A 21,890-nucleotide genomic window follows, 5' to 3' on the forward strand; every position below is an offset into this window, starting at 1 on the left:
CAGAGGACTGCGCAGACGGCTGTAGGGGGCACTTCAGCAGAGTGTGCGTTCCCTCCTGGCACCGTTCTAGGGATGGGCTGCCAGGAGGAGGTTGTCCATGTACTGCAGAATCGTCAGGTCTATCCCCCCTTAGTGAGGGATCTCCTGCTAGGGCTTCTCAAACAGGGCTGGGGAGTTTTTAAACCCCTGGGGCAGTCTAGTTCAGGTTAACTGAGTCTTGACCGTTGTGTGCAGAAAATGGGTTGGCTGGAAGGTGCCACAGGAATGCAGGAGAAGGCATCCTTCAGATTAAGGCAGGTAAACCACGTTGCTGTTGGGGGAAGCTGGCTCGGGAGGGTGCACGGGTTCGGGACCACTGGGTGGCGACTGTTGGCTGCTTGGTAGACAGCCCACAGATCCTAGACAGGCCAGTACCCGCTCCCATCTGGCTGTCATCATGGGCCTAGGCAGGTGTGGCCCCATGTTATGGAGCCAATTTTTCTCCAAGCTCCCACTTGGGGGACCTGCCTCCCTGTCACATCCTGGGCAGGGGAGTCTTTTTATCTCCCTGGCCCAGAGCATGGCCACAGCCATTCAGCCTATCCAAGTGACCAGCTGAAGGCTATAGGCATGTTAAATGACCATGCCATGGGTCAACTGCAAAACTGGTGCTGTACAAAACAGTCCCGCATATTTTGCTCTTTGTGTCCCTTCTCCAACTTATGCCTGTGGGGAAGGGGTGAAGACATCCTAAAATTTCCTGGGCACCTTGAATTCTGGACTCTGTCCCAAATGCCCATTTGGGGTTCCCCCCTTGGCTGCAACTTGTAACAATTTTTCATTTTAGGTATATACCCACTTTAAATTCTTTTAAAGGACAATGGACGAAGGTCTCATCTTCTTGTAACTGCTTCCTGCTAGAAATGGACGTTGTTTTACCTACCCGTGGGTCTGGGGTGCCCTGAAAGTGGGTGCAGCACGGAGGGAGTCCTGCCTGTAAAGGGAAGGACCTTACAGAATCCTGGCTGGTTGGCTATTACCAGGAAGTCACAGGCTCGGTGTCCCAAGGCTGGCATTACTGGACCGTTGGCATCCTGGTTATATTCTGGAGGTGACAGATTTGGAAAGAGTTGGAAGGCACAATTAAATCATAACCATTAAATGACAAAGGCAGGGGCTTAGGTATGGCTTATCTGGAGGAAGGTGTACAAGACATGCTACACCTATCCAAAGCTTTTGTGGTCCATTATACTTTACTCAGGCTGAAGGGAATATATTATGATATTTCCCTCTTTTCAGATATCTAAACCTTTCCTATTCAAGCCACTAAGACAGAAAAGGGAAAATCAGTTTTAAAGTGAAGTCCACAGATCACCCAAACTGCTTACGAACCCAACCACTTAGTTTAGCCAAACTATTGAGCTCCAGGGGGTGACAATGAAAATGGGTTCCTTAAGTGAGGCCTATATTGCAACCAATCAATCAGGCAATGAAGTCATAGGCATATGTCCTATGAAAACAGAAGAACACACAGGTTAATTCACACAATAGTCCCCAAACCAGTCTCCATGCCTGTGAGACTGTCTTTGGGAAGGCATTCAGTTGCAAGTTCCATTTTGCAATGACATTCAGCAATGGCAATTTGACAGGTCCTTTATACCTGTAAATTGTACATTTTGATGATATTATAAAACCAGTTTTATCCTTCAAATGAAAACAAACTTTTAAGACAGTTAGCTGCGTTATTCTGATGTTTAATACTGAGCACGGTGATTTTCCTTGAACCATAATTTTTCTCCTTAAGATCACCCTCACTGTTATTAAAGGGACTATTTTGAGTTCTGTTTTTTATTTTGACTGTTCGTTTGCATAAACACACCAAGAGCAGCCTGAATTACTTATGATTTCTGATTCTGCTTTGCTGGAACTCACACAGGAAACCTTCAGATTGACTTTTCAGTCCGCCCCCTAAGGGCACAGAAGCAGAGCCACACATCCACCATCTGGCTTCGCCTGTACCAGTTGTTTCATTCAGATCCTTGAGTTTTTCATTGTGCTTATAGGTTCCTGTTTGGCCATCTTTCATGAAAGCAACCTTCGTTCCTTCCCTGGAAAGACTGCCATGAACTGCACAACCAACCAAAGTGTCAGGCTTTTCTTGTGGGCCTACTCTCGCTTTACAAGTCAATCCCAGTTCCTCAGGCTTTCTGGTGACAACCAGAACCCATACATGCCTCCTTCAGACGTGACGTTCCAGTCAAAGTCTTGGTTAAGAAAACCACTATTAACTACTGGTCTTACTGGTCTTATGCAAAGAAACCTTATGTTTTCACTTACTCCTTCAGAATGCCAAATTCTGGAGGGATCAGGTAGGGAGAAAAATACAAAGCATGAAGGAAAATCTTTTCCCTTCTGATATTTACCAGGCTTCTTAAAACCTTTACTGCTACAGACTTATCTAGCATTTACAACCCTTTTATCTTTCATATATTTTCTGATATCCATTAAGAGTGTATTTCCATGCCTTATACCTTTTATTATTAACTAACATCACATAATTCCAAAACTCTTACTTTTCCATTTATCTTTACAGTTTCCCACAGACCTTCTTCATTTATATATATATATATATAAATATCTAAATTATTTACTTTTCTACAGAGTGTGAAGTTTTAACCTTCCCTGGAATCCTTTACTTCCTTTTCAGAGCAGATGGCAGAGCAAAACCCAAAACACAGAGTTTCCAGAACAGTACACAGGTAGGGGCATTCTCTCACACAGAGACATGCTCCTTCAGGCCCAGTCTTTTGGCAGAGACATGCTGCTTTGCCTTTGGCTGAAGCGCTTATCAGCCCCAAATGACCCTTCCTGGGTCCCGAGTGGCAAGGGCATCTTCCCCAACTGGTTACAGGCAACGTTAAACAGATTTTAAGTACAGAGGGGTTTTGATCAGAAACAACACTGCTCTTTTCCCACAAAACCAGAAAACAAATAGTTGAGGTTTCCTTTACTCCAGGTTTAAAACTTTACATTCTTCATACATAATTTTACTTATTCAGATTTAATCATTATTCTTTTAATCCTGGTTTCTTTCTCACTCTGGGAAGGACAGCCGAAAGTCCCTGGCACTGCACGCTGCAGTTTTCTGAAGCTCAGACCCTGCAAACACCCTACAGACCAGATGTTTTCTTTAAACTTCAGTACATGTCCTTCAGAGCCATTCTTATCAGAACCAGTTACACAGAGAACCAGACGGATGCAGTCTGGAGAGAGCCCTTAGCCTGGCACCTTGCCCAGTTCCAAGATAGAGGGGCTCTCACACGACCCATTATCCAAGATGACGACAACCATGCACCTCCACCCTGAGGGGGGGCACTCACGTGGCTCGTCCTCCGTTTTACCCAAAATGGCGGCGCACCCACATACATGCAATATAGTACTGTGGCAGAAACCCCCCCAACCCATGATGAATTCTCCCAACTGACGCAGACAAACAAAGGAAAAAGGGGATCTTTCACACACCCGCCGCAGGTGGGGGGCCCAATCAGACTCCGTGAGCCTGGCTGGCTCGTGGAGTCACAAACACATTCACACACACAGCCGCACAGACAGCCACACAGAAGTTAGCTGTCCCTCCCCCGAGAAGGAGCCCGACGGTCTGGGTCTAAACCCAGCCCCTGAATTTTCCGGTCGAGGGGTGATCAGTCCCTCTCAGATTCTCGGGTCAGGTCCCTAGGGCACATTCCGATACCTGATTGGCGCCTCCGACAGTTCGTGGTTCGTCTCTCCCCTCTGCCCGGGTGTTAGAGCGGCTGGGGACGCAGCGCGGGAGTCTCTGCCCCGGGAAGCCTGGAATCACCAGGGCACATGCTCCTCCTCTGCGGCAGGGCTCCCCCGCCGACTCCCTTGGTCGCCTTCACCGGAGGCAAAATACCTGCTCGCGTGAGGATTTCCCGGCCAATACACCAAAATGTTGTGGAAAATCCACCCACACGTGGGGAGATAATGAAGCACAAACTTTATTACCCGGGGGCCCAGAGGGGGTGGTTAACATCCAAATCCTCTGAGCACCGATCCTCACTCTCCAGGGGTTTAAATAGTCCCGGGCTCCCTACTTACGTGGCGAAGCAAGGTTACAGAAGCTGAATGCGGAAGTTAGGTCCAGCTACCTTATATGGGAGACAAAGGGAAAACGCAGGAGGAATTTGCAGAAGCTACAGAGCACAGGAGCTTATCATGGGAGTCTGTGTACGACCTTGAGTAACTGGCCGTTGCTTTGGTTACGACTTGTCTGCTTTTACAGTCCTGTGTGAAATTTTGCAAGTGTTACAGTTACAGAGCATAAGAAACTTTTGGAGTTTTCTTTTCCTGCCACACTCATATGCAAAAAATTAACTCAAAATGGATCAAAGACCTAACTATGAGGATGCAGAGTAAAGGAACCCTAGTGCACTGTTGGTGGGAATGCAGAAAATATTGTGGAACTTCCTCAGAAAACTAAAAATGGAACTGCCTTTTGACCTGGCAATTCCACTACTGGGATTATGTCCTAAGAGCCCTGAAAAACCAATCCAAAAGAACCTATGCACCCCAGTGTTCATAGAAGCACAATTTACAATAGCCAAGTGCTGGAAGCAACCTAAGTGCCCATCAATAAATGAGTGGATCAAAAAACTATGGTACATTTACACAATGGAATTCTATGCAGCAGAGAGAGAGAGAAGGAGCTTATACCCTATGTGACAGCATGGGTGGAACTGGAGAGCATTATGCTAAGTGAAATAAGCCAGGTAGAAAGGGACAAATACCATAAAATCTCACCATTAACTGGAACATAATCAACAAGAGTAAAAAGCAAACAAAATGTAACCAGAGTCATTGAAATTAAGAACAATCTAACAATAGCCAGGGGGGAGAGGAGGGGACAGTGGGGAGAAGGGTTTTCAGGAACAACTACAAGGACACATGGACAAAACCAAGGGGGAGGGTGGAAGCAAGGGAGGGAGGCAGGTTTGGAGGGGGTGGAGGGAGGGGTGAGGAGAAAATACAGACAACTGTAATTGAACAACAATAAAATAATTTTAAAAAGACCTAAATATGAGAGCTGAATAAATAAATTACATAGAAGAAAACATAGGTATTGAATTTATGGACCCTTATCTTATAGAGGATTTTATGAATTTGACCCCAAAGGTAAGAGAAGTAAAGGCAAAAGTAAATGAATGGGACTATGTCATCATCATTCTTGTAAGTAGTAAAAGCAGTATTAGCATGACAGTATATTAGTTTTAAGACACACTTATGATACAGTAAATTTTCAATCTCAGCTATTTTTATATCTCACATTATATTTGTAATCAGTATCTTAAATATCTGTCACGAATCTGTGCTTATTGAAGTTTAATTTTATAATTTAAGTAACTATTTTATGACTTTATGATTTTATTCATATTGTCTTAGCTTTTTCTATCATTTTTTCATAAGTTTAATACTAAGTTCTTGAATGAAGATTCAGTTCTGAATTATAATATTCTTCACACAAGTAAAACTAATTCATTTTGTGTTTTTTTTTAAATATATTTTATTGCTTATAATATTACAATTGTCCCATTATTTTCTCCCCTTTATTCGCCTCTGCCCGGTACCACCCCTCCCACCAGCATTTCCCCACCTTAGTTCATGTCCATGGGTCATAGATATAAGTTCTTTGGCTTCTCCATTTGCCATACTATTCTCAAACACTACTTGTCTATTTTGTACCTACCATTTGTGTGTGTGCATTTGGGCTGCTTATTCTCTATACCTTATCCCCCATTCTCCTGCCCTCGCCACTGGTAACCCACCATGTGATCTCCATTTCTTTGCATCTGTTCCTGTTCTAGTTGTTTGCTTGTTTCATTTTTTTTTAGGTTCAGTTGTTGATAGTTTTGAGTTTGTTGTCATTTTACTGTTCATATTTTGTATCTTCTTATTTTTATTAGGTAAGTCCCATTAACATTTCATATAATAAGGGCTTGGTGATGATGAACTTTAACTTGACCTTAGCTAGGAAGTACTTATTTGCCCTCCCATTCCAAATGACAGCTTTGCTGGATACAGTACTCTTGGAAGTAGGTCCTTGCCTTTCATGATTTTGAATAATTCTTTCCAGCTCTTTCTTGCCTGTAAGATTTCTTTTCAGAAATCAGCTGATAGTATTATGGAAACTCCTGTGTAGATAACTCTCCTTTTCTCTTGCTGCTTTTAAGATTCTCTCCTTATCTTTAATCTTGGGTAATGTAATTATGGTCTGCCCTGGTGTGTGTTTCCATTAGTCCAACCTCTTTGGGACTTTCTGAACTACCTGTACTTCTTGGAAGTCTATTTCCTTTGCCAGATTGGAGAAGTTCTCCTTTATTATTTTTTCAAGTAAGTTGTCAATTTCTTGGTCTTCCTCTTTTCCTTATGGCACCCCTGTGATTCAGATGTTGGAACATTTAAAGATGTCCTAAAGATTCCTAAGCCTCTCCTCATTTTTTTTGAATTCTTGGTTTTTCATTCTGTTCTCATTGAATATGTATGTCTTCCTTCTGTTCCAAACGATTTGAGTACTGGTTTCCTTCCCATTACTGTTGGTACCCTGTGTATTTTTCTTTATTTTACTTTGCATAGCCATTACTTCTTCCTCTATTTTGGGACCATACTCAACCATTTCTGTGAACATCCTGATTATCTCTGTTTTGAACTGTGATCTGATAGGTTGGCTATCTCTTCATTGCTTAGTGTTATTTTATCTGGAGCTTTAATGTATTCTTCCATTCGGGCCTTTTTTGTTTGTTTGTTTTGGTATGTCTGTTATGTTAAGGGGCAGTGCCTTGGGTATTCCTCAGGGCATGGCAACCCACTTTGCTGACTTGTGGTGCTGTATGTGGGGAAGGGGTTTGAGAATATACAATGTCACAATGCCACTTGCTTGGCTCTCAGCTGTCTTTCAATCACTTCCTCCACTACCCACAAGCAAATCGGGCCCTTCTGGTGCGGATTCCCAGGTGGATGGGTTTGTGTACATTCTAGGACCCTGTGAGTCTATCCTGTGATCTCTCCTGTGAGGCTGGGAGTTTCTATAGCCCCCTCAACCCTATCAGTTTTTTTCTCAGAGGTTTTGAGGCTTTATGTCCCTATGCTGGAAAGCTGGATTGTGCCATCTGTCTTGCTCTCTGTTGTTCCTCCCAGTTTATTGGCACAGAAATGTGGGGCCACCTGGTCTGTCAGCTGCCACCTCCGCTACCCCAGTCCTACAGTCATCACCTTACTCTAAGTCCTGTTCACCTCAGCTACCCATCTCCACTCCTCCTACCAATCTGGATGAATATTTCCTCTTTAACTCCTTGGTTTCCGGGCTTCTGTACAGTTTGATTTTATGGCAGTTCTGGACATTTTTTTTTGTTTTTAAATTTGTTGTCCTTCTTTTGGCTGTTCAAGGAGTCAAAGCATATCTATTTATGCATACATCTTGGATGGAAGTCCCTATTTTGTGGTTTTCTACTTTATGATACAATTTCCAGGAAATTGTGAGGGAAAATGATACTGCCAACACTTTTTTTTTTGTAGTTCAAATTGTCTTGAAATTCTTGAGCTAGAAATAAATAAGTAATTTCAATATTTTTCTAAGAAATCTTTTGATTTACTATACTTAGGGCCAAAAGAGCCAAGGAAAAAGAGGACAAATGGATCAGTCTTAGGTAAAATTGGCAGGTAACATTTTTTTCATGTGTATTCTCCTTCATTCTTTTTATTATTTTTTAACCTCCAGCCATTGGACAGTGCTTCTTCTGACTCTTCCACATTCTCTTGTCTCCCAAAGGCTGTGCACCATAATAAAGCACCTTCTTCAGAAGGGGAATTTTATATGCCTTTTGCAGCACCAATTCTTCATTTCCTTTAATTAAAGCCTAATTCCTTTGTCATCATCAAGAAACCCATTTGAACTTAATGACTTGAAATACCTGATACATTAATAATGCTATGGTACAATTCTGGCCATGACCCTTGATAACTATTCTCAAGATTTAATGAGTTCATCCTTCATCCTTTCCTCCTAAGCTCTGCTCTTTACCAAGACATTGACTCTTGATATGTCTTAAGGATACACAACTGATTTTTCAACCAGATAGAAAGGATTTCTGGCAGAAGGGGATGAACTTGTTTATTCATGTGAACTAGACCAGTCCATATCCATCAGGACAGGAATGGCCCCACATGAAGTGGTCTTCTCAAGAGACTTTATCTTCAAGCAGAACATATAGTTGTGTAGTAATCCTTGACATTGCTTCTAATACTTTGTGTTCATGTATTCATTCACTTATTTATTCACTGATTTATTTCAATTCATATTTATATATGTACTTATTAGGCATTAACTATGGCCCAGGCTTTATTCAATATGCTAAGGACATAAACAATTCTCTTCATCTTCTGCAGTTTTCTTATAGTTCAGTATAATCACTAGATTATGAGACTCTATGGAAAGAGAGACAAGCAACTATGTTTATAGTAAGTTATGTTGCATATTAAAAGCAGTTTGCATGAGTAGCTTTGTAAGCATACAAAGAAGTATTTTAAAGTAATTCCAAGGATGTGAAGTTTCTGGAAGAAATCACATTTGAGTTGAGTCTTGAAGGATATGGAGGAATTGTTACAAGAAGAAGAGGAAAGGAATTTCAAAACAAAATAAGGGCATAGGATACTGTAACCTTAAAGACATAAGAGAAGTGTTGAATGCATACCCAAAATGATTACTCATACTAGTAGTATATTAGAATGCCTATTTCCTTGCAGATTTCCTATCAATTAGCATTGTAATTTACTAAATACTTGTTACTTGAGTAAACAGCTCAATTATTATTGACATTTAAAATATCATGTCTTTGCTAGCAAGGATAAACACTTTTATGATGTCTTCTAGCTATATTACTTTGCTTCATATATTTTGGATTTTAATGTTTTAAATTTCTATAATCTATTTAAATACTAAAGATAAAACTGCTGTAAATACTTTTCAGTCTACAGATGTTTTTCAAATAAAGAAAAATATTAAATTATACTTTTTTAGTATTTTTACTAGAAATATATGTTAAAATTTATCTAATGCCTGTTCATAGGCATAGTCATATAATTTAAGATGTTAAAGATATGAATGTATCATTTTTCTATCATACTTCCTTAGCCATAATTATTAAGTTAATAAGGCTATGGTATTTTTCTTTGAGAAATTGGTTTGCATTTTTTATTCCATTTGGTCTTTCTGTGTAAGTCACACATAACTCATTATATGATTTTTTAGGTTAGATATCATTAAATTTTTGCTTCAGAACCTAAAGAACTTGGAAAGCAATCTGAGGATAAAATCCTTTAAGGTCTTTATTACACCTATGCCTAATTTGACAATAAAATCTTTTTAAGTATTTTATTTAATTTTAGAGAAGGGAAACAGAGGAAGAAAGAGAGTGGGAGAAACATGGATTGCTTGCCTTTCAAATGAACCCTGACCAGGGACCAAACCCACAACCTGGGTGTAAGTCCTGACTGGGAATTGAACCAGTGACCTTTTGCTTTGCAGGATAACACCCAACCAACTGAGTCACACTGGACTAATCTTTATTGAGTTTTTCCAAAGTACTAATTCAGGCACCCCCCAAAAGATCATTCTGCTCTTTTGTTTTTGAATTCATATTCTACTATATTACTTAATGCTTAATTTAATCACGCAACATCCATAAGTTCAATGGGAATTTATAAGTTCAAACAGATGCAGCAGAAGACATACTCAGCCCTGGCTGGTCTGGCTCAGTGGATTGAGCATGGGCTGCTAACCAAAGGGTTGCCAGTTTGATTCCCAGTCAGGGTGCATGCCTGGGTTGCAGGCCAGGTCCCCAGTGGGGACCATGTGAGAGGCAACCACACATTAATGTTTCCCTCCCTCTCTTCCTCCTTCCCTTCTCCTCTCTCTAAAAATAAATAAATAAAAAAACTTTAAAAATATGCAGAAAGCATGTGCTGATATGCACCAATTTTTTTTAAAGAAGACATATTCAGATTGTTTTAATGAAAGTTTAATAAAGGGCCTAATACAAAAATATAGGCAAGGTGCAGGGAAACCCTAAAGGATTAGGCAGCACTGAAGAATAGCTACCCTAAGGTCATCCTCCTTATTCTGACTTCTCTTAGTTGGCCCCAAAAGGAAACCAGAGATGTACATTGATGTACATGGTGTAGCTCACTTCGTTAAGACAGACAAGAGAATGAGAAGAATGGCGAGTGGCTATGGGAAGGCCACTGAAATATATCTGGCACACTTGGGACCCAACAGAGTCTGTCCTGATTTAGCACACTAGAGCATGTGTTCATATTCACTCTCCTATAGATATCAGTCAGTGTGTTTAATAAAGGGAGTGGGAAACACTGTTAACCAGTGAGTGAGTTAACAGAGCTTTTATTGAGTGTGACCACTAAACTTCCAGTAACATACTTTCTCCAAATCTGTTCTGGCTCTTCATATCTGGGTAAAGATTTTTATCTAGATTTTTCTAACCCTTTCCAAATTAGTACACCTGTTTTTTTTTTTATTTTCTAAGTCTCCACTTTCCATATCTACATTAAATATTGAGGTAAATAAATTAAGCTGTTGGAATTTTTTATTATATTCAAGAAAAACTTTAATGAAAAAATTTGGAAAAAAAATTTCCCTGCTACTTTGAGTAACTGTTATACTTCAGGGAGTTGTTTTAAATTATGATTGTGTTTTTCTCCCTCTATTATGTAACAGTTGATACATACAAAAGAATATGAATGTCTTCATAAGTTTTGAAACATAATAAAACTGTGAGAATCCACACTCAATAAAAGAATATTACCAATAAAATTAATTTTTTGCTACTTAATATTTCAGTAATATATCACATTTTTACTTAACTATTTTATTGTTGATAGGCAGCTGTTTGTTTTTGCTATTTCAAACAGCAATAAATAATTTTTATATTTTTCATTCAGATTTGTTAGTGCACATAGGCAAGACTTTCCACAGTATCTTTCCTTAGGGATGGAATAATTTAGTCATAGAGTATGCAAGTTCAGGGTTAGAAGACAATATCAGAATATTTTTCATAATAATGCACCAATTTCACTTTTCTACCAATACAGATAACTGTTCTACTTTCTATACACGTTCATCAATATTTCTAGTCAACTTTTTTTAAAAATCAGGTCCATGGGTAAAAATATGTATACTTCACAATATTCCTAATTTTCATATATTTGACTGTCAATCAGTTTCATCCATCTTTCATTTTTCTATTACTCATTGGGCATTCATCTTCTTTTTTTTCTATTTATCCTTTGGGTTATGGGCCTATTGTTTTGAGGGGTTTTTTATACTGCTATTTATTTTTATTTTAATTATATTTTTATTATTTTAATTGTTGTTCAAGTACAGTTTTCTCTTTTACTCAAATTGCAGCTCACCCTCCCAACCCTCTCCACCTCCCTCCCATTTCCACCACCCCTAGTTTTTGTCTATGCATCCTTTATACTTGTTCCTGTAAACCCCTTGCCTTTTCCCCTGAAATTCCCTCCCCTCTCCCCTCTGGTCACTGTCAGCTTGTTTCAGTGTGGTTGGTTTTATTTTGCTTGTTTGTTTATTTTGTTTACAATCCTGTTAAAGATGAGATGATATGGTATTTGTCTTTCACCCCCTGGCTTATTTTGCTTAGCATAATGCTTTCCAGTCCCATCTATGCTGTCACAAAAGATAGGAGCTCCTTCTTAATTTCTGCTGCATTGAATTCCATTGTGTAAATGTACCATGGTTTTTTGATCCATTCATTTTCTGATGGGCATTTAGGTTGCTTTGAACACTTGGTTACTGTAAATTGTGCTGCTTTGAACACTGGGGTGCATAGATTCTTTTGGATTGGTGTTTCAGGGTTCTTAGGATATAATCCTAGTGGTGGAATTGCTGGATCAAAAGGCAGATCCATTTTTAGTTTTCTGAGAAAATCCCATACTTTTTTTCATAGTGGTTGTACCAGTCTGCAATCCCACCAACAGTGCGCCAGATTCCACTTTTTCCACAACCTCTCCAACACTTGTTGTTTGTTGGTTTGTTTATGATGGCCATTCTGACTGGTGTGAAGTGGTATCTCATTGTGGTTTTAATTTGCATCTCTCTGATAGCTAGTGATATTGAGCATCTTTTCGTGTGTCTCTGGATCCTCTGTATGTTCTACTTGAAGAAGTATCTGTTCAAGTCCTTTGCTCATTTTTAATTGGGTTGCTTGTCTTCTTAGAGTGGAGTCATGTAAATTCCTTCTATATTTTGGAGATTAAACCCTTGTCTGAGGTATCATTGGCAAATATGTTTTCCCATACAGTTGGTTCTCTTTTTATTTTAACGCTGTTTTCTTTAGCCATGCAGAAGCTTTTTATTTTGATGAGATCCCATTTGTTTATTCTCTCCTTTATGTCCCTTGCTCTAAGGGACATATCAGTAAAAATGTTGATTCATGAAATACCTGAGATTTCCCTGCCTATGTTCTCCTCTAGGACTTTAATGGTGTCACGGCTTACAATTAAACCTTTTATCCACCTTGAAATTATTTTCATGTGTAGTGTCAGTTGGTGCTCAAGTTTTATTTTCCTGAATGTAGCTGTCCAGTTCTCCCAACAACATTTGTTGAGGAGGCAACTTTTACTCCATTTTATGTTGCTGCCCCTTTGTCAAATATTAATTGACTGTAGAGACTTGGGTTTATTCCTGGGCTCTCTGTTCTGTTCCATTGGTCCATATGTCTGTTCTTATGCCAGTACCAGGCTGTTTTTCTTACAATGGCCTTACAATGCAGTTTGATATCATGTACTGTGATCCCTCCTACTCTGCTCTTCTTTCTCAAAATCGCAGCAGCTAATCGGAACCAGGTCGTTTATGGTTCCATATAAATTTTTGAAGTCTTTGTTCTATGTCTGTGAAATATGCCATTGGTACTTCAATGGGTATTGCATTGAATCTGTAGATTGCTTTGGGTAGTATGGACATTTTGATGATGTTCATTTTTTGATCCATGAACATGGTATATGTTTCCATTTGTTTGTGTCTTCCTTGATTTCTTTTTTCAGTGTTGTGTAGTTTTCTGTGTACAGGTCTTTTACCTTCTTGGTTTGGTTTATTCCTAGGAATTTATTTTTCTTTTCACTCTATTGAATGGGATTTTTTCTTGATTTCTGCTTAAGCTGTTTCATTGCTGGTATAGAAAAATGCCTTTGATTTCTGGATATTGACTTTGTATCCCACTGTTTTGCCAAATTCATTTATTATGCCAAGCAGTTTTTTTTGGTGGAGTCTATAGAATTTTTTATGTATACTATCATGCAATCTTCAAACAATGACAGTTTTGTTTCCTCCTTTCTTATTTGTATGCCTTTTATTTCCTTTTCTTGTCTGATCACTGTCGCTAAAACTTCCAATACTTTAATGAATACAAGTGGTGTAAGTGGACAATCTTGTCTTGTTCTTGATCTTAGTGGAAAACAATTTACTTTTTGCCCATTGAGTATGATGTTGGCTGTAGTTCTCTCATATCTAGCCTTTATTAGGGTGAGGAATGCTCTCTCTATTCCCACTTTGTAGTGTGTTTTTATCATAAATGGTACTCTACCTTATCAAATGCTTTTTCCGCATCTATGGATATCATCATGTGATTTTTGTCTCTGCTTTTTCTATGTGATATATTACATTTACTGATTTGCAAATATTGAGCCATCCTTGCTTCCCTGGGATGAAATCCACTTGGTCATGGTGCATGATCTTTTTAATATATTGTTGGATGCAGTTTGCCAAAATTTTGATGAGGATTTAGCATCTATGTTCATCAGTGATATTGGCCTGGAGTTTCCTTTCTTTGCTGTGTCTTTACCTGGTTTGGGGATTAGGAGGATTCTGGCTTCAAAAAAAGACTTTGGGAGTCTTCCATCATTTTGGATTTTTTGGAATAGCCTGTGAAAGATAGGGGGTAGCTTTTTCTTAATTGCTTTGTAGAATTCTCCTGTGAAACCATCTGTTCCAGGGCTTTTGTGTTTTGGGAGTGTTTTGATTACTGCTTTAATTTCACCTGCTGTTATTGGTCTGTTCAGGTTTTCTGCTTCTTCTTCATTGAGTTCTGGAAGATTATCTTTTTCTAGAAATTTGTCCATTTCACCTAAGTTTTCAAGTTTCTTGGCATATTGTTCTTCCTAGTAATTTTTTATAGTCTTTTGTATTTCTGTGGTGTCAGTTGTGATCTCTCTTCTTTCACTTCTGATTGTGTTTATTTGGGTCTTATCTCTTTTTTTCTTGATGAGTCTGCTTAAAGACTTGTCAATTTTGTTTATCTTTTCAAAGAACCAGCTCTTGGATTCTCTGATTCTTAGAATTGTGCTTTAGTGTCTATGTCATTTAATTGTGCTCTGATGTTGGTTATTTCCTTTCTTCTACTTGCTCTGGGCTGTCTTTGTTGTTGTTCCTTGAGTTCTTGTAGACATCATGTTAGGTTGTTTGTTTGAAATGTTTCTATCCTTTTTAGGTAGGCCTGTATCACTATGAACTTTCCTCTCTGGACTGCCTTCACTGTGTCCCATAAGTTTTGAGTTGTTGTCAGTTCATTTTCATTTGTTTCTGGAAATTTTTTGATTTCTTCCCTTATTTCATTCTTGACCCATTCATTGTTTAATAACATGCTATTCAATCTCCATGATTTTGAGTGTTTGGGCTTTTTTTTTCCCTTGAGGTTGGTTGCTAGTTTCAGTCTCTTGTGGTCAGAGAAAATGCTTGGTATGATTTCAATTTTCTTGAATTTGTTGAGGCTTGTTTTGTGTCCTATCATGTGATCTATCTTTGAAAATGTTCCATGTGAATATGAAAAGAATGTGTATTTAGTTTCTTTGGAATGAAGGCTTCTCTCTCTCTCTCTCTCTCTCTCTCTCTCTCTCTCTCTCTATATATATATATATATATATATATATATATATATAAAATCAGTTAAGTCCATTTCATCTAGGGTATTGTTCAATGCCACAATATCTCTGTTGATATTTTTGTTTGGAAGATCTGTCCATTTTGGACAGGGGGGTGTTAAAATCCCCTACTATAATTGTGTTGCTGTCAATATCTTTCTTGAGGTCCTCTAAGATTTTCTTTATATATTTCGTTCCTCCTATGTTGGGTGCATATATATTTACAATGTTTATGTCTTCTTGGTGGATTCTTCTGTGTAGTATTATAAAGTGACCTTCTGGGTCTCTCTCTATGGCCCTTTTGTGGAAGTCTATTTTCTCTGATATGAGTATTGGTATCCTGGCTTTTTTCCCCCCTGTTCATTTGTTTTGAAAATTTTTTTCCAGCCCTTCACTTTCAGTCTGTGTAGGTCTTTTTCTTGAGGTAGGTCTCTTGTAGGCATCATATGTATGGGTCATGCTTTCTTATCCATTCAGCTATTCTATGTCTTTTGATTGGAGCACTTAATCCATTTACCTTTAAGGTTATTATTGATAGGTACTTATTCATTGACATTTTTGTACCTGTGTTCCTCTCTCTCTCTCTCTTTTCCTTCTTTTCCTTAAAGCACTCCCTTTAGCACCTCTTGCAGAGCTGGTTAGGTGGAGGTGTATTCTTTTAGACTTCTTTTGTCTGGGAGGGTCCTTATTTGGCTTTGTATCTTGATTGAGAGCCATGCTGGGTAAAGTAGCCTTGGTTGCTGGCCTCTGGTTCTCATTACTTGGGAATATTTCTTGCCATTCTCTTCTGGCTTAGAGCATTTCCATTGAGAAGTCAGCTGCTAACCTTATTGGGGCTCCCTTGTATGTTACTTCCTGTTTCTCCCTGTTGTCCTTAAGATTCTCTCTTTGTCTTGGAATTTTGCCATTTTAATTATGGTGTATCTTGAGGTGGGCCTCTTTGGGTACCTCTTGTTTGGGACTCTCTGTGTTTCCTGGATTTGTGTGACTTTTTCTCTCATCAAATTAGGGAAGTTTTCCTTCATTACTTTTCTAACAGGTTTTCTATCCCTTGCTCTTCTTCTTCTCCTTCTGGTATCCCTATTATACGGACATTATGTTTCATATTGTCTTGCATTTATCTTAATCCCTCTCCATTCTTTCTGAGTCTTTTTTCCTTTTCTTGCTCTTTCTGGGTGTTTTTTTTTTTCTACTTTGTCCTCCAATTTGCTGATCCAATCTTCTGCTTCATTGATCCTGCTTTTGAGTCCTTCCACTGTGTTCTTCAGTTCAGAAAATTGTGTTCTTCATTTTCTCTATCCCTTTGTTTACAGTTTCTATTTCCTTTTTCATGATATAGTTTTCAGTGAGTTCATTGTAGTTTTCCTGTAGTTTCTGGTAATTCATTGTGAGCTCATTGAGCTTCCTGATAACCATTGCTTTGAACTCCATATCTGATAGTTGAATTGCCTCTATTTCATTTAGCATTCTTCCTGAGGCTTCCTCCTTTCATTTCATTTGAGGGTTGTTTCTTTGTCTTCCCATTATTTGTGAGACTCTTCTTGTTAGCTTCAGCTTCTTGAACTGATCTGTTCCGGCTTCCTGTGTTTATGGTGTGAACGTCAGTGTGATAATACTTGTGAGATTCAGTGGTGCAGTGTCCTTGATCTCCAGAACTCACTGGTCCTGGGCTGTCATTTGAGTTGGCTCTGTGTTTGTCTTTGGGTTTTGATTGTTGTTGGGTCTTTCTTTGGTGGTTCCTTCCCACCAGCTGGTTAAATGAGGGTCACTCTGTCCACCACCTCTTGTATTTTGTTGTGCTGTTGAGGGCAGCTTGTGTTGAAGCAGGCTCTTCTGTGTGTAGAAGGTTTTGGGGATTCTCTCTTGCTCTTGTGCAGTTGTTTGTAGTGGGTTGTTTTTCCACTTTTTAGTTGTGTTTCCAGATAGGTCCTGGATTGATGTCTGTGTGGTTTCCACTCCCTCCTTCACCTTCTTCTGTTGTTATCTGTTAGTGGTCCCTTTGTTGTTGGGTTTCCTCTTTCAGTGGGTATCCTCATGTTCACTGCTTCCACCTACTCTTTTTTATGATCAGTTGGAGGGGGAAGGCAAAATGGTTTAAGACAGGAGGAAAGTATTCTATGATATTTACAGTAGCAGCCATTAGAGAAGAGGTAGTAGACCCTTTGGCTATTTATAGTGTTAACTGTGATCTTCCACCCAACTAGCCACTTTTTAGAAAGTATGGAAAGAAGATAAGACTCTGGTTGAGGAGGGAAGGATTGTGAGTTGGATCTAGAAAGCAGTGAGGTTATAGGAGTTCAGATTCTGAGGTAAGGTGACAGTAAAAGATATTAAATAGATGTACTGTGTGAAAGAATGGTGTTAAACACTACAGTAATAGAATTCAAGAAATTGTGAAGTGGGCTAAGATATGGGAGTGGTGTTGTGAAGTATTTACAATTGTATGGAGCAGCTATTATTTACCATAATATTAGATCAACAATCATATGACAGCATTTATGTGATTTGGTTAACAAGAATAGGGAGTATAGGACCTTGAGTAGTGTGCTAATGGGACCCAAGTGAAGTGAAGGACAGTAAATTAGCAATGCACTATGAAAGGGATATCAGGGGAACCTGTTAAATGATACAGTATAACCATCCAAGTGAAAAAGACTATACAGGAAGAAGAATAGTACAAAAATACTATTAAATTAAAAGATGGAAGAATAATGAAAAAATAATAATACAAATATGCAATAACTTTCAGGTTCTCTGTAACAGCAAAGCAAAATTTGTCTCACTCTCTTAGCTGGTGGGATTCCCCTTGTTTGGGTCCAACTCTGGTATTTTCACAGTTCTGGGGTTTTTTTTTGTTTCACTTGTGGGTATTAAAAAAAAAGCAGAAGACAGAAGCAAGAAGAGATAAAATTGGAAGGCAAGGAAGAAGGAATAAAACAAGAAATAAGGAAAGAGAGGAAAAAGGAATTGAGAGATAAAAAGAAACAAAAAATTTAAAAATTACTTTAAAAAGAAGGCTCTTGTTGGTTTCAAACTGGCCAAACTTGTTTTTCTGGTCTTGCTGGCTGCAGCATGCTGAGAGCCATTGGTATGGCTTTTCTGCCTTCCTGATCTGCACTCAGTCTGCCTTGGGCAAACTCTCCCCAGAGCTAGTCTGGTGCCTCTCCCCTGTGCCTTGGGTGTAAGGTCCAGGCCTTCTTCAGAGTGCACTTTCCCTGGGTACCTTGGGTGTAGGATCCAGGCTTCTTAAGAGTGCACATTCCCTGATGTTACTGCTGTGGGCTGGGGTGTGTGTGCGTGTGTGCTTGGGCAGGCTGTCTCTGTCCCATGGGTTTGGGTGTGCACCCTTTTCAGTGCTATGGGGGTGCATAGGTCTTTTAGTGCAACCTTCCACTCAACCTGGAGATTGCTGCCTGGCTGGGTGGGTAGTATGCAGGAATGTTTGCTGCAGGAGAATTCCCCAAACAGTGTCTCTCTTTTCACTTTTTCATTTTTGATAAATTCTTCCTACTCAAGCCTGCCACTCTGTACAGTGGCCTGGCCTTTCCCACAGCCCAATTCTCCAACCAGACCAGGGATTATTGGGGTCAGGGCCCATCACTGCGGGACTCTCAACTCTCCCCAGCTTGCCTCCACAGACTTTGTGGGTGTTTATAGTCCCTGTGTGTTTGCCAATTAGTCCTTATTCCCCTCTCTGCAACTTCAAGGAACCAGGTCTCTCCCAGTGCTACTTAAACCTTGAGTGAGCAGTTGACATGGCTGTCTCCCAAAGACACTGTGGCAGACCCCAGAGTGTGCCAGGCCTGGGGCTGCAGCTACCCTGGTCCCCACGTTGGTCCCTGGAACCTTATTGTCCTGATGCACTCTCTTTACCAACTGGGTTTTCAGTGTCCGCTACAATTTTTGGTCTCTTATTTTCATTTATGCTAAGGTACTGTTGGCTGTTTGCTCTGTTCCTCCATAGATTGGCTAGGTTTTACTCCCGTGTGTAGGAAGAAGTGAAATATGCTCCCTACTACCTCGCTGCCATCTTCCTCTTATGGGCCTATTGTTTTTTGATGTTAAGGAATTCTTTATATATTACATGTACAAGTACTCTGTTGCATAAGTAGGTGATAGATAGGTAGATATACAGATAATTAGATAGCAAAACCATTCTCCTAATTTGTGATTATATGTTATTATAGATACATCTTTCCAATTTGTGTTGCTTTTTTAAAAATTTCACTGGGAAAGTTTTGATGTTAATTTTAATTTCATTTATCGATTATTTTTCTTTTAAAGTTAGAAATTTTGGTTTCTTATTTAGGAAAACATTTTCAATCTTACAATTTGCAAAATTATTTTCCTTTATTTTATGCTACAAATTTAAAGTTTTGTTTTTTTCATTTACATCTTCATTTTATGATGGATATATATTTTTATGAATAGTCTGAATTTCATTTCATTCTATATGTCTAACCAATAATTTAGCACTGTTATTGAGTAGTCCATGCTTTCTCAATTGTATACTATTTCCAAGAAGTGTCTTGAATATTCTTATGCAGTTGTTTTTCCATATGGATTTATAAACACTTTGGCAGTTTACATGAAATCCTTTGGAATTTTCATGGGAATAACACTTACTCCATAAATCAGCATGGGGGAACTCTGAGAGATATTGAGTCTTCCTTAGAAGACACTTTCTGCTCTATACATTCTTTACCTCTTTGAATAAAGTTTAACAATTTTATTTAAGAAGAATACACAAATTTCTGAATATGTTTTTAGAATATTTATTCCTTATGTTGTTAAATTATTATACAAAAATAGATTTCTCATGTCAAAAATTGTATCATGTGCTAATCACCAGTTTTATTTCTTCTTTTTCAAATCTTCTACCTGTTATTATTGTTTCTTATTTTCTCAGCTGACAAGAACTTCTACTCTAGTATTGAAAGAAGCACTCATAGTAGGCGTCTTTGTTTTGTTCTTGATTTTAAAGTATTTCTAATATTTTTGGAAGATAGTTGATAAGATTTAATAAACTATTACTAGTTCTTAAGAGATATTAAAACACAAGAAGATGATGATCCTTACAAAATGTTATTTTTCTACAGTTGAGAAGAGTTAAATTATCTATTGAGTTAAATCATAGCTTTACTGTTGTTAAATTTCCCTTGCATGTTGTGATTAAAATCTAATTCATCATAATAGACAATACATTATTCTTATGCCTGCAGGCCTCAGCTTGCTAATATTTAGAATTTTGGTCTATCTTCTCCCTCTTATACAGTACTTTTCTGATTGAGGTATTAGGGTAGGAGTGTTTCTGTCTTTGTTTTATTTTGTGGCACAGTATGCAAGATGGAAAGATAAATTTCTTCCAAATTTGGTAGAATTTGCCTCTTGCTTATAGTTTATTAGGTTCTTGTGTGGCTTTTCTTTTTTTTTTTTTGTAATGTTATTTACTACTGGTTCATCTTATTTTACCTCTCAATTTCCAGTTGAGGTAGTTAAACTTTTGTAATTTCTAACTTTCATCTAAACTTTGAAATATTTTATTATGATATTTGTTTTTATTTCTCCTAATTTTTAATTTTTTGTTTGTTTTTCTCTCTGCCTTATAATAAATGCTTCATATGGTTCATTCAGCCTGCCAAATTTTTTTAAAAAATTATTACATTACTTTCCCATTTTATTTATAAGAGATTTTGTGAGAATAAGTAACTGGTTCAAATTTACATAGTCAGTGGTGGGACTGAATTGCATTTGTTTTCTTTAAGATTACACAAACTCTTGTTAGTACAACACAATATCCATTTTCTAATGCCTGAGTTGAAGGAAGTAATCCATGTCATTTGTCTAAAAGCATAAACTTGAAGTGGAGAGAAAATGACCTCTTTTGACCCTACTTTGACCACATAGTTGTCTACAAAGCCTAGTCAAGAAGTTTCTGCTCTAATCATGTTTGTCTCAAACAGTGCTGAATTTCAGTCTTCAAAATGGCATGAAAAAATAAAAGTAAATCTTATATGGTATATTCCATATTAAGACATAATCCCTCATACATTGCTGATTTCTCCTTTAAATGAATGAAAGCTAATTGGTCTAATCTGTTCTACAACATTGTTACATTAGGTTTTCTGAGGTTTTCTGTCTACTTCAACAAAGTACTAGATGTAATTTATTTATTTCTCTTACTTTATAAAGATATTTAAGCCCTGGCTGGCATAGCTCAGTGGATTGAGCGTGGGCTGTGAACCAAAGTATCGCAGGTTTGATTCCCAGCCAGGATACATGCCTGGGTTGCAGGCCACAACCCCCAGCAACTGCACATTGATGCTTCTCTCTCTCTCTCTCTTTCTCCCTCCCATCCCTCTCTAAAATAAATAAATAAATAAATCTTAAAAAAAAGAAAGTTGACAGGGGAGGGAGGTGGGAAAGGCTGGGGTGGTGGGAAGGGATGGGGGTAAAACACAGAAAATTGTACTTGAAAAACAATGAAAATGTTAAAAAATAAATTTAAAATAAAAATTTAAAAAATCAGGCTCATAAAATGTTTGGCTTTCCACCTATGACTTTAAAGCCCATTTTAAAGGCCTAGGCAGTGTGGCTCAGATGGTTGGAACATCATCCTATAGACTGGAAGTTTGTGGGTTCAATTCCTGATCAGGGTACATATCCAGGTTGCAAGTTTGATCCCCAGTAGAAGTGCTTATGAGAAGGCAACCAATCAAGGTTTTTCTTTGACTCTCTCTCTCCCTCTCTCCCTGAAAGTAATAAAAAATGTCTTCACATGAGGATTAAAGAAAAGTATACCCATTTACATTTTTGTCAGTTATTGGAAATCTTTAAAAAATCTACATTGAATTTTAGGAAAAAAATGTTATTGTGGAAGTATTCTTATT

General features: G+C 38.3%; 1 protein-coding gene across 1 annotated transcript in view; it reads left to right on the plus strand.

Annotated features, from left to right (window-relative positions):
* The window catches only part of FOXP2 (forkhead box P2), an 852,864-nt gene that overhangs the window by 250,382 nt on the left and 580,592 nt on the right, over positions 1-21,890 (plus strand). The gene's annotated exons all lie outside the window — the stretch shown is intronic.

The sequence above is a fragment of the Phyllostomus discolor genome, chromosome 10 (genome assembly GCF_004126475.2).
Source record: "Phyllostomus discolor isolate MPI-MPIP mPhyDis1 chromosome 10, mPhyDis1.pri.v3, whole genome shotgun sequence".
Lineage (NCBI taxonomy): Eukaryota > Metazoa > Chordata > Mammalia > Chiroptera > Phyllostomidae > Phyllostomus > Phyllostomus discolor.